This window comes from Piliocolobus tephrosceles, chromosome 4 (assembly GCF_002776525.5).
Source record: "Piliocolobus tephrosceles isolate RC106 chromosome 4, ASM277652v3, whole genome shotgun sequence".
NCBI lineage: Eukaryota > Metazoa > Chordata > Mammalia > Primates > Cercopithecidae > Piliocolobus > Piliocolobus tephrosceles.
This window is the reverse complement of record NC_045437.1, coordinates 8,899,157-8,910,143: the sequence shown is the minus strand read 5'-3', so window position 1 is coordinate 8,910,143 and position 10,987 is coordinate 8,899,157. Positions and strand designations below refer to the sequence as shown.

Below are 10,987 nucleotides of genomic sequence, written 5' to 3'. Positions count from 1 at the left end.
TTAAAGCCAAGTGGTTTCCAATTCAAATAAAATCAGGTCTGTGTTATTAAGGGTAATGATGCTGACGACGTGTGTGTGAGGGGTGAGTGTGATGCTGCTGATTGGGGAATGATCACTGGAACTGGAGTCAGGGAGACAGTAAGAGGTGGTGTTGGTATTTTGGGTGAGAGACACTGACACTGTGAATTATGGCAACGAGAATGGAATGGAAAGGAGGGTCTGAACCAGCACTTGATGGAGGGCCCACTGAATCCTTGATGGCTCTTCTTTCTACGGATTTGCTTTAGGAGACATTTTACTTTTGGCTTTAATTTCACTTAATAAATCATCTTTTCATTAACTCAAGGTTATTTTGAGTTAATCTCTCTGGTAAATAATGAAATAAACTAAGGCAGAGTAATCCGTGCTTCTAAATCTAAGCAGGATGAACATTATTTTTGAAAACGTATTTCCAAAGGTATTTCTTTTTCCCCAAAGCTCTATTTTCAAAGGCAGAGGAACAGAGAGGACATTGATTAATAAGGATAAAACGTATCTTTTTTTTAAAAAAAGTATAGCCATTCTTTGCTTATAGACATTCAAGATATATACAAGACTCAATGTCAGAAAATAACAGCCTGGAAACTATCCAGAGGCTTTATCTCCATGCCACAAGCTATCTGTATTTTCTTCAGATATTCCAAAAATCTTTCAAACTTAGCATTTTCTTTTTCTTCTCCCCAGACCATACTTATAAAAGATGACTTGGGCTTTTTCGACACACCAATTTTGTTTAAGCAAATTGAGTTGCTAGACAATGTGTCCAGAAATTTAACCAAAAGGACAGGGCAAAACATTTTCAGACTTCTAGAATCCTTTAATTTTCTGCACACGTAGCTGAAGTAAAGCACAATATCTTATTAAGAGGCCCGTACTGAAAGAAGAATCAGTAAACTCTTCTTAAGAAAAAAATAAACAGGGAAAATGACACCTACCCTCCCCCAGCCGCTCCTGCGAGTCAGCACATCTTGTTAATTGTGTGGTCTGCTTGTTGTATCCTTGAGTCATTGCTTTACCCAGGCTGCTTCCTTGAACGTGGCTGTGAGGTGCAAATGTGGTTCTTCCTTGAGAAATGGGTTCCACAGAGCTCAAAGATGAGCCGAGTTTGCCTGGGTTAGGTGAGGTCCAGGTCATGCTGTGCCAACCTCTGGGAACATATGGCAGTGGCAAAGTGCAACCCTCTGACCAGACATGGGTTGTGTGAGACAGGCCCTGGTGGACTTGAGTGGAAGCTCAGACTGCAGAGCGGGGCACATTATGGGGTCCCAGGCTGTGTCTGGAGGAGCAGACTGATGTGGCCCTTCAGTTTAAGGGCCAGGAAACTGCACGTGCTATGCACATTTGTGCTCACTCTCATCTGCACCTCAAGTATTTTCTATCTGTCTAAGGTTCTGGGTGGCTCTCTTTAAATAAAACTAGTCTGCTTAACTTTGCCAATAGAATGGGCTGCTACACTAAAGAGGAATGTATGTTTCTTGGGGTAAGAGAACCCTAAAGACGTAAAGAAAACGCAAGTGTAGGGGCGATTTCCCTTAAATCTCCCCACTTGTAGGTTCCTGATCCATCAAAAGAATCTGACAAAAGAAACCTGTTTGGGTGCAACCCAGCCTCACCTGTACTGTATTGGGAATCATGTTTTCCCAATACTTTGAAGTAGGTGAGCAATAAAGCAGCACTACGCAGTCTTAGTGAGACATCAAACTTCACATCTTTGTACCAATGTTTATCACTAGGAAAAAGACGGATGGGACTGATCAGATGATCTTTTCGTTTCTTCAGTTCTTAAATGTCATGGATCTAAAAGAATGAAGACGGGGTAAAAAGAGAACACTCATGGAGGATGATTGTAATGTGTCTCATTGGCAGGAAAATCCAGTTAAGATGTAAATGTCAAGAGGTCACGATTTCTGGATTGAGGTTTTTTCTACAGTTTTAATACAATCTTACCACATCTTAAATACCACAGATAGCTGGCTTTCCTTGAAGGTCACTCATGGCCCACAGCCATGTCCTGATTTCTTCCAGGTGATGTTCTTTCCAGAAAGCCCCCCTCCCTGTTCCTCTGGTCTGAGATGGCAGCTTAGGCATGTGGCTGAAATTCAAGCACTAGGGAGGGAAGTAAAGACAAGACAAAATTGGTCAATTAGTACAGAAACATAAGTGATCTTTCATAGTTCCGAACAGAAGTGAGGTGAATCAGGAAATGGATGGCGTTTTTCAAGTCACATGAATCAGCGCCCCAGAATTCATCATTTTCACCAAGTGTTTTGTTGGTTTCCTCATTCTTTCACATTGTGTGCATGGCTCACCTAAAACAGTTTAGGGAAAGCTATATTTTATTTTGAAAAGAAGAGAACTAAATATTTTTGTTTGTTTGTTTAAAAGTGATCATCCTTAGTTTTATGTGATGAGAAGCAGCGTAATGCAGATAGCTTTCTAGCAAGCAAGACCTTTACAAAGAAAAAAAAAAAAAAAAGAAAAATTTTGTTAGAAAAAAGAAATACCTGTATATACTTCAAAATGACTTTGTTTATGGAAAGCCTGCTTATATATTGGGGGCTGGGTGTGTATTTTACACAGATTACTGTCTTTCTCCTTTCCAGCAGACAACTGACATACCCCTGCCAGGCTGGTGTGTCTAAGCTCCTGGTGAAGAGACTGTAGCTCAGAAAAGGTAAAGAACTTCTCCATGTTGGCTGGGCGTGGTGGGTCATGCCTGTAATCCCAGCACTTTAGGAGGCCGAGGCGGGCAGGTCACGAGGTCAGGAGATCCAGACCATGCTGGCCAATATGGTGAAACCCTGTCTCTACTAAAAAAAAAAAAAAAAAAAAAATAGCCAGGCGTGGTGGCGGGTGCCTGTAGTCCCAGCTATTCAGGAGGCTGAGGCAGGAGAATGGCGTGAACCTGGGAGGCGGAGCTTGCAGTGAGCTGAGATCCCGCCACTGCACTCCAGTCTGGGCAACAGAGCAAGACTCCGTCTCAAAAAAATAAATAAATAAAAAGAACTTTCCCCAGGTTAAAACTCAAAATTATATCCTCAATTTAGATCCATGTCACTTTAAACAAAGGATGCACTCTAAATTATAATTTGATTTACCTGCTTATTAGCAATTATTTTGTAATTATCACTAAAATATACATCTTTTAACAGTGCATTGGTGCAGCCTGTAAACAGCAAAACTGAATTCAACTCTTCCCCTACATACATACAAAATTACATAATTTATCCAGTTCAGTGTTATGTTATCAGACCTATTGGGTTATGGTGTAGAAAGCGATCTTCTTCCCACTGCTTAGCTCTATATGCCAAGAGTTTTTTTCTTTTTTTTTTTTTCTTTTAAAGTATTAACTGCAATGTTCAGAGGCAAGAAGAGGATTAGCTGAATACATTGGGTTCTAATTTCTGTCTCCTTCACCCTGGCCACATAGGCTCCACAGGTCCATGCAAAGGCTGCAGAATCCAAGCAGAAGGCAGCTTCCTGTCTACATCTTCCCCCCTCGAAGCAGCCAGGCAAGACCTTGGCCTGCCTCTTCCTCCCAGGGAGGCTCCTAGGCCTCTGTGCCACGTAGGCAAGAGAATCGGAATGTCTGGAATGGAACTAGTGTCCTAAGTGCCAAGCAAGGGAAGGGAGAACAGTTAAGCTTTTCGTTCAGGTCCCCAGGAGCCTGCAGCTGCCACACAGCAGGCCAGGAGCCCCGCCACAACCCAGGGAGAAATGCTTGCCAAGGAGGCCTGCCGGCTACTGACACTTCCTCCCAGAGGCCTTAAAGGAAATCCCAGTAAGTGCTGAGTACCCAAGACAGCCAGATCACACGTGCCAGAAACTGAGCATTTGGGGATGGTCTGGACTTTCATAGAAACCTTCGGAACTGCTTTCACTTAATTCTTTTATGAAAAAAATCAAGTTCTAGAAAATAAAGACACATCGTCGGCAATTTGTATTTCCATTGTCCTCTCAGGTCTGCATGGCTACTGTGCGAGCTATGACACCCGACAGCCTGCAATAGCTTCTTTGTTTTATTGATGAGCTCAATGGAACCCTTATGGACGCGCCGGACCATGCCCAGGACCAGCGAGGCCCATCCATAACCCACCACTGGCTGGAAGGGCGCTGGTGTGAACTCGGGTCCTTACCGAGTCCCTACCTCACTGCGGTTAGGAGAGGGCAATTCACGAGTTTCCTCATGCAGGGACCTTCAAGCCTCCCTTTGAGGTGCAGATGGAGAAAAAAGGGCCCAGAGATACTGTCCCGCACCCCCATCCAGCGGCAAAGGGCCACTCAAGGCCAGTCAGGACTCCGCACCCAAGTTTTACACCTTCTACTCCTATAACTTTACCATTTGCTCTTTTCGCGAGGCTGCCCCCTTCTCTCCCCCACCGCCTGCTTCAGAAGCTGAAAACCTGCAACAAAGTATCCAATTATACACGCCTTCAAAGGTACTTCACTTGCTTTCCAACTATAAACTTTTCACCTGAGTACTTAGCAAGGCCCAAAGATCCTGCAAAAGTGCACCAAGGAATATTGGGCTCAGAATTGGACGAATGACTTTGACCATACGGGACTTCTCTCTTAACGCTCAGCGTGGCTACCTGGGGACCTCTTCACCTGCCTCCCTGATTCGTCAGATTTGTTCATTTCCTGGACTTCATCCCGCTGAAATCGACCCAAACTAGCCGGGAGGCTCACCCCCAAAGGGCTCCTCCAAGAACCCGCAACGACGGACTCTCTCGCTTTTTTAAAGGAGTTTCCCTCTCAGAACGGATGAGGGTGTCACACAGAAAGAACAAAATCACAAAGTTCGAGTTCCGGAGGACCAGACGGCCCCTGCCCCCAACCCCAGGGCCAGATTCAGCCCAGGGAAGAGCACGTACCTGGAGCCGAGGCCGGCAGAGCGGCATCGCCACGTCTCAGGTCTCGGCCGGCGCCCCGCTCCGGGGTGCAGCCACGTCTGAGGCGGGACAGCGGGCGGGGGAGCCGCAGAGGGACCCAGTGAGACCGGGAAGGGAGCCCCCAAAAGTCAGCGCTCGGCCGCACTCGCACCGGGGAAGCAGGAATGGAACTCCGGGGTGCAGCGTGGCTCCCGGGAGCGAAGGTGGGGGTCCCGTACCGGGAAGGGGCGGGGCTCGGGGAGGTCAGGCGCGGGTGGGGCGCTGGAGTTTCACCCGGGCAGGGAGGAGGAGGAGGAGGAGGCGCGGCGGCGGGGGCGGGGCGGGGGCGGGCCCAGGCGGCCCCGCGCTCCCCGCCCCGCGCTCTCCGCGCCCGCTCGCCCCGCGCGGATCTACTCCCCGGGAAGGCGGCGCCGGTGGCGGCTGCTCTCGCTGCGCCCGCTCCTGAGCGCTGCTTTCCCGCCGCGGGTGGGCTTCGCAGCCCCTGGCCCGCTGCAGCCCCGGCCCTCCACCTTCCCTTTGCAGGGGAGGCCCGGCCAGTGTGACTCATCCCGGGGCGCTACCCTCTCCCACCGGCGACTGCCCCGCGGAGCTGTCTCGGAAACCTAACTTTGCCACTTCGCGGGTCGTCACTGCTGGGCGCGAACCTGCCCACCCACCGGTTGGCTACGCGCTCGGGGACTGTTCTCGTGGCTCCCAAGCGGGTGCCCTCATTCTGGAGAGCAGCGAGTAGGGGGCGGCTCTGGGGAAGTGGCAGGGGGCGGCTGCAGCTGCTGCTTCCACTTCCCTAGCCAGGTGCTGAAGAGGATCCTCCGAGCCGCTCTGGCCCCCAGGCACTGGATGACTGGCACCAGCGCGCCCCGCACCTGGTGAGCGACCCCCGCCCGATCCCTGCGTGGCCTTGGCCGGAGCCCCTGACCGCGCCGCGCCGCTGGCCGGTACCGGGAGACTGCAGCCGTCGGCTGGTGGGTGGTGCGAATCTCGGGTGGGATCCATCAGCAAGCACCTGGGCGGGGGTTCAGCTTACAGGATTAGGACCCCCGTCAGTCCGGGGGCGCCCACAGTTGAGCTAATGCACAGGTTGGAAGTTTGTGTACCCGCCTGTGCAGAGGTCTGAGCATGGAGAGGTAAGGAGCCGGAGCGTCGCGGTGGGCGAGACGTGACCCCAGCCCAACACCCGGAAAGGTGCGCACGCTGGTCTGTGTCCGCACCGGCGCGCCTCCAGGCTCGCACTGCCGGGAGCCGGGGGCGGGGGACACGGAGGTCGGGACTTGGCGGTCCGGGAGCCGCCACCTCGCAGCCTCGCCGGCTTGGGCAGGTTTTCCTGCTGTCCTTACAGGGGAACCGGGAGGCAGTTGAGACTTGGGCTCAACTCCACCAAGCGCCTTAGGTAATGAAAGACACTAAGGCGGGGATGCAGAGGCCTGGGGAGCCGCCAGCCAGGTGGGCTGCAGTTAGGCAAGCGCCGTTCCCCAGGTATCCCTCCGCTGCTCCACGGATTTTACAAACCCTGGCTCAGGGTTTTGGGCCCCAGAGGGAACGGTTTTTCCCAAGATGTGCGTGGGAACAGTTGTGGAGGAGTGATTCCCGCGGCTCGCTTCCCGCGGCGCCCGGTGCCTGGCTTGGCGCGGTCACAGCCTGGTTCTCTGGGCTTTGGCGGGAAGCGCGTTCACCTCCTAGCCCTTTGCTTGCTTTGTACCTGGACGCCGCGGCCAGAGTTGGGATTTAACTTTCCTGCGCCTGCGGCGTCCTCGGGATTCCCGGCAGGGGGCGCTGCGAGCGAGCGCTCTGAGGACTAGGAGCCACAGGCAGTTGCTGGGTCCTGGGCGAGTGGGCGGGAGTCCCAGGCGACACACAGCAGAACCAGGCAGATCTTGCAGTAATTTCATTTTGGGGGCCGGGGATTGGGGGAGCTGATCCGGTGGCTATAGAGAGCTGTCAGCCTTGCTAGAAGAGGGGGCAGGAAAGGTGGCGGCCAGACATAAGTGCTCTAACTAGAAAGGTCTCTTCCAGAGAAAAAGATCCGTGTAAACTCTTCCTTGTCTGGACATGTGTCTTCCTTGTGACTGTTGCATTTACTCAGAAAGAAATCGAAATTGAGGGAAGCTAGCGTGAGCTTTGTTTCATACCGTTCTGCTTTTTAGGGGTACTTTAGTTAACACATCAGGAATCACAAATGATTGTTGTAGTTCGTTTTGAAGAAAGACAAGTTTTACGTCTCGCTTACCCAGAAGAGCTCTGTCATCATGCCTGAGTTTGGAATCAGCAGATATGTTATTAATTATAGAGGTATTATGTTCATAAGGAGACAGAAACACAAAACCAGACTTTAATAAGAAAGATTTTTCAATACCTAATTAGGATTGCTAAATTTGTTGCTAATTAATGCCAGTTTCATTATTTTAGAGAGTGTAATGTTTATCCTGACCACTTTATACCACTTCAGTTAAGGCGGATAATACCTTTAAGTTATGTGTAACTGAAATAACTTTCTTGTCTGTGCCTGTATTTACACCAAAAGAAACATGGATTTTTTTTCCCTTCCAAAAGATTTATTTTTCTATGTTTGTTTTTCATGAAAAAACAGCCCTGAGTGTAATTGTTTGGTTCACTTGAAACACAGATTTTTTTTTCCTTGAGTTTCTTTCTTTTAAAAACTTTGGTTATAGAAGCTTGCTCATCCACATTGCTCCGTGAGGTCAAGCTAAGCATTTGTATACACATTGAAGTGTGGAGGTGATAAACTGACATCTATTTTTACGTGCTTTTAGCCAATATGTACTTTTATTAACAGGGAGAAGACAGATGATGCTAATCATTTGATGTCTTTTGTGAATTGCACTAACTCGTTTGGTTGTTGTAATGTCAAACAGCTGCGAGATCCCTGCTGCGAGCAAAGGCTTTGGTCTCCTGGGTGGTAGAGCTTGTCTCTGTCCAAAAGAAATTTTTGAGATGTTCAGAATTTGGTTAAAATAAGCCTGTGTTCTTCACTGCCGTTTCCCTTTACAATGATTTCATCACGTGTCTTGTGAGAATGAAACTCAGAAACTTATAGCACCGAGGCTGTTAAAACGTATTGACCACGAGACCGAAATAAATACAGACACATTTATACAAACTTCTGCATAAATTTTAGAGAGTCAGGGGCCTTCTGAAGCCCCATCCGTGGATTTGCAGTAAGAAATTTAGTTCCAGAGTCATGTTAGCCTCTTGCTGAAGGACAAATGTTACAACCAACAAGCCTTTCTCTGTGCTGTGTGGTAGGGGCCCAAAATAACAGATGCCAGCTCTTTGGGGACGATGTCAGATGCTCCTGATGTTAGAGAGAGCCGCGTATCTGAATCGTGACACAGTTTTACTTAACTTGGTGATGAGTTTTAAGAGTTTCCAGTGATTTCTTTTTTGGTCATAAAGTCATTGAAACTGAGTCTTTTCTTTTGATACAGGAAGATGTGGATGAGGAGCAGAAAACCTTTGCTAAATGTGCACCCAAAAGTGTAAAGGCATTGTATTATGTAGACAAGTAATCATGAACTCTACAATTAACTAACATCAAAAACTCATCCCAATGAAGAGGTTTGAGTTACAAAGTAGATGGTGTGCAAGATAGAACAAATGAGTTTATAATGTATCCCAGTCAAGGAATCCATTTTTATAGTAGTATATGTACAACTTTTTGAGTACAGCAGCCCTACATCCTGCAATAAATCCTCCATAATTCTTGATTCTAAAATTATACCAATTTTGTATTTTAAACTGTTTCTGCAATTGTTGCTATAGTTACCCAGACAAACTGCTTGGGGTGTAATTATACCAAGGTGACAAGTTTTTATGTGTTAAATAATGTTTAAAATGTAAATTATGGTGTCTAACAAATTGAGTTACAACTCAGTACAAAGTGTCTAAAGTGAAACCTTGTACATTTCTGCTCACCTGCATCTACTTGCAAATTTATATCAAGAAAGTTAACTGTTTTCTTGAATCATAAAGTGAGCATCTATAAGTACTTTCAGTTGTCTTGAGTACAGTTGACAACATAGATAATTTCACATATGTTCTCAGCAGCCTTTTAAAATTGAGATGCAGAAGTTTGGTTGAAAATTAAGTTTTTATCACTCTGCTGCCCTGCAGAGATGATCTGTTATAGATAGGGGGCAATCTCTTGTTTCTAATTCTTGTATAGATTGGGAGCAACTTGGGGATAAATTCAGTGGGTGAGATGTGGTTGCTGGGAAGCACTTTGGAGAAACAGATGTGGGTATGCTTGGTAAATATACAGCATATTTTTCAGATGAATTTTTTTAAGAATTGGTTATCCAGATATACAAAATCAATTTCTGATAGGGAGAAAAGAAGAAAAAGTAAAATTAAAGTAAGCTAGAATATACATAGACAAACTTTTCAATATAAATGAGCCTACTCAAAACTTTGATTCAAAATTGAAGCCAAATAGAACAAAACAAATGAAAACTTGATCCAAGAGAAGGTATTGGATCATAGGTAATTTATTTCAACATACTAGTATTGACACAATCTTTGCCATCTAAAAGACTGTATAGCTAAGAAAACCTGGCTGTCCATTTCACGGAGTATTTTGAAGCCAGGCAACTTCAAAAACAAGTCATATTTCACCTTGTGCGTGAAATGTAAAAAAAAGGAGTAACCCAGCAGTGGGCTCAAAAACACAGAAAGTTTTCCCAAAGGAATTGCTGTTGTCATCTTCTTTCTTCTCCTTCGTTTTTGGTCCAAGATTAATGGTTGTTTGACGAGCAAAGACAAGCACATTTTATTTCCCTTTCCTACATTTTAAAATGTACTGACATAGTATTGTTGTATTTGGGAAAAATAAAATCATTCTATTTTTAAACTTTTTTTCCTTATTGGTTTCCTGGAATTGGTTTCCTGATTAACACTTGGGGGGGGGAAAAAAAACTATTTTAAAAGAGAATAATTTTTTTAGAGGATGAATTTCTTTTATTTTTTTATTTTTATTTTTTTTGAGACGGAGTCTTGCTCTGTCGCCCGAGCTGGAGTGCAGTGGCCGGATCTCAGCTCACTGCAAGCTCCGCCTCCCGGGTTCACGCCATTCTCCTGCCTCAGCCTCCGGAGTAGCTGGGACTACAGGCGCCCGCCACCTCGCCCGGCTAGTTTTTTGTATTTTTAGTAGAGACGGGGTTTCACCGTGTTAGCCAGGATGGTCTCGATCTCCTGACCTCGTGATCCGCCCGTCTCGGCCTCCCAAAGTGCTGGGATTACAGGCTTGAGCCACCGCGCCCGGCCGAATTTCTTTTATTAGCGAAAGGTCATGAGCCCACTAATCTTTTATCTTCCCATCTTCCACCCATTATTTGTCACTGGATTTCTGTAGAATTGGCTAACCTAGGGGTCATGTAGAATAATGAAGGAGTATACACTGGAAAAATGTTATTTTATGTTACATTTTTATGTACAATTGAGAGTAAATCATACTACTGCAATAGGTAATTCAATGACAGATATGTATGATAAATAACCAGTAGAGTGATTCTATCAGAAGCCAACTCGATTGGAGAAATAATGCTGTATTTGCTGAGATGTGAAATTAAATAAGTTATAGGCGAGTGACAATCAGGATAGCACAAGGACAAATTGTTCACAGAAAATCGAGCCTCTTTCAATCAGTTCAAATCCACCCAATGTTTGGCAACGATGTATGATGTACCCATGGAAAGAAAAACAAGGAAAGCAACTAAGAAAAAAAAATTGCTAAGCAGTTTCCTGTGATCTGTCTGCAAAATCATAAAACCGAAACTTCTATTCTCCTGAATCACAGGAGAGATGGCATTCCTCGCAAACCGACTTCAAATAAAATTCCACACCAAGAGCTTTTCTTTCTGTAAAAACAAAACAAAACAACAAAACAAAACTGGAGATGTGACACATCTTGCAGAAGGCCCCCAAAGCTGTTCTGAGCCAGCTACCATGGCAGCTGACTCCTGCTGGTGCCCCCAGACCTGCTGTGGAAGGAGAACACCTCCTTGGCCTCCCAAAGTGCTGGGATTACAGGCGTGAGCCACCGT

General features: G+C 46.4%; 1 protein-coding gene, 1 long non-coding RNA gene and 1 other non-coding gene across 4 annotated transcripts in view; 1 reads left to right on the top strand and 2 right to left on the bottom strand.

The window, feature by feature from the left end:
* Positions 1–1,186: 1,186 nt before the first annotated feature.
* LOC111546779 lies at positions 1,187–5,231 on the bottom strand. 2 transcript variants are annotated; one of them, XR_002732916.1, is made up of 3 exons: positions 4,914–5,231; positions 1,987–2,145; positions 1,187–1,836 (listed from the first exon to the last, which is right to left on the bottom strand). It is a non-coding gene; the product is annotated as an uncharacterized LOC111546779 (long non-coding RNA). The 2 variants fall into 2 exon arrangements; XR_002732915.1 differs by lacking the exon at positions 1,187–1,836 and having other exon boundaries at positions 1,944–2,145; positions 4,914–5,153.
* LOC111546817 lies at positions 2,230–2,299 on the bottom strand. The gene has a single exon (XR_002732935.1). It is a non-coding gene; the product is annotated as a small nucleolar RNA SNORD123 (small nucleolar RNA).
* A 51-nt stretch (positions 5,232–5,282) lies between the features above and the next one.
* Positions 5,283–10,987, top strand: part of SEMA5A (semaphorin 5A) — a 510,195-nt gene continuing 504,490 nt past the window's right edge. Inside the window, exon 1 of the mRNA XM_023218224.2 lies at positions 5,283–5,797. The gene's annotated coding sequence lies outside the window, so the exon portion shown is untranslated. The remainder of the gene's footprint in view (positions 5,798–10,987) is intronic.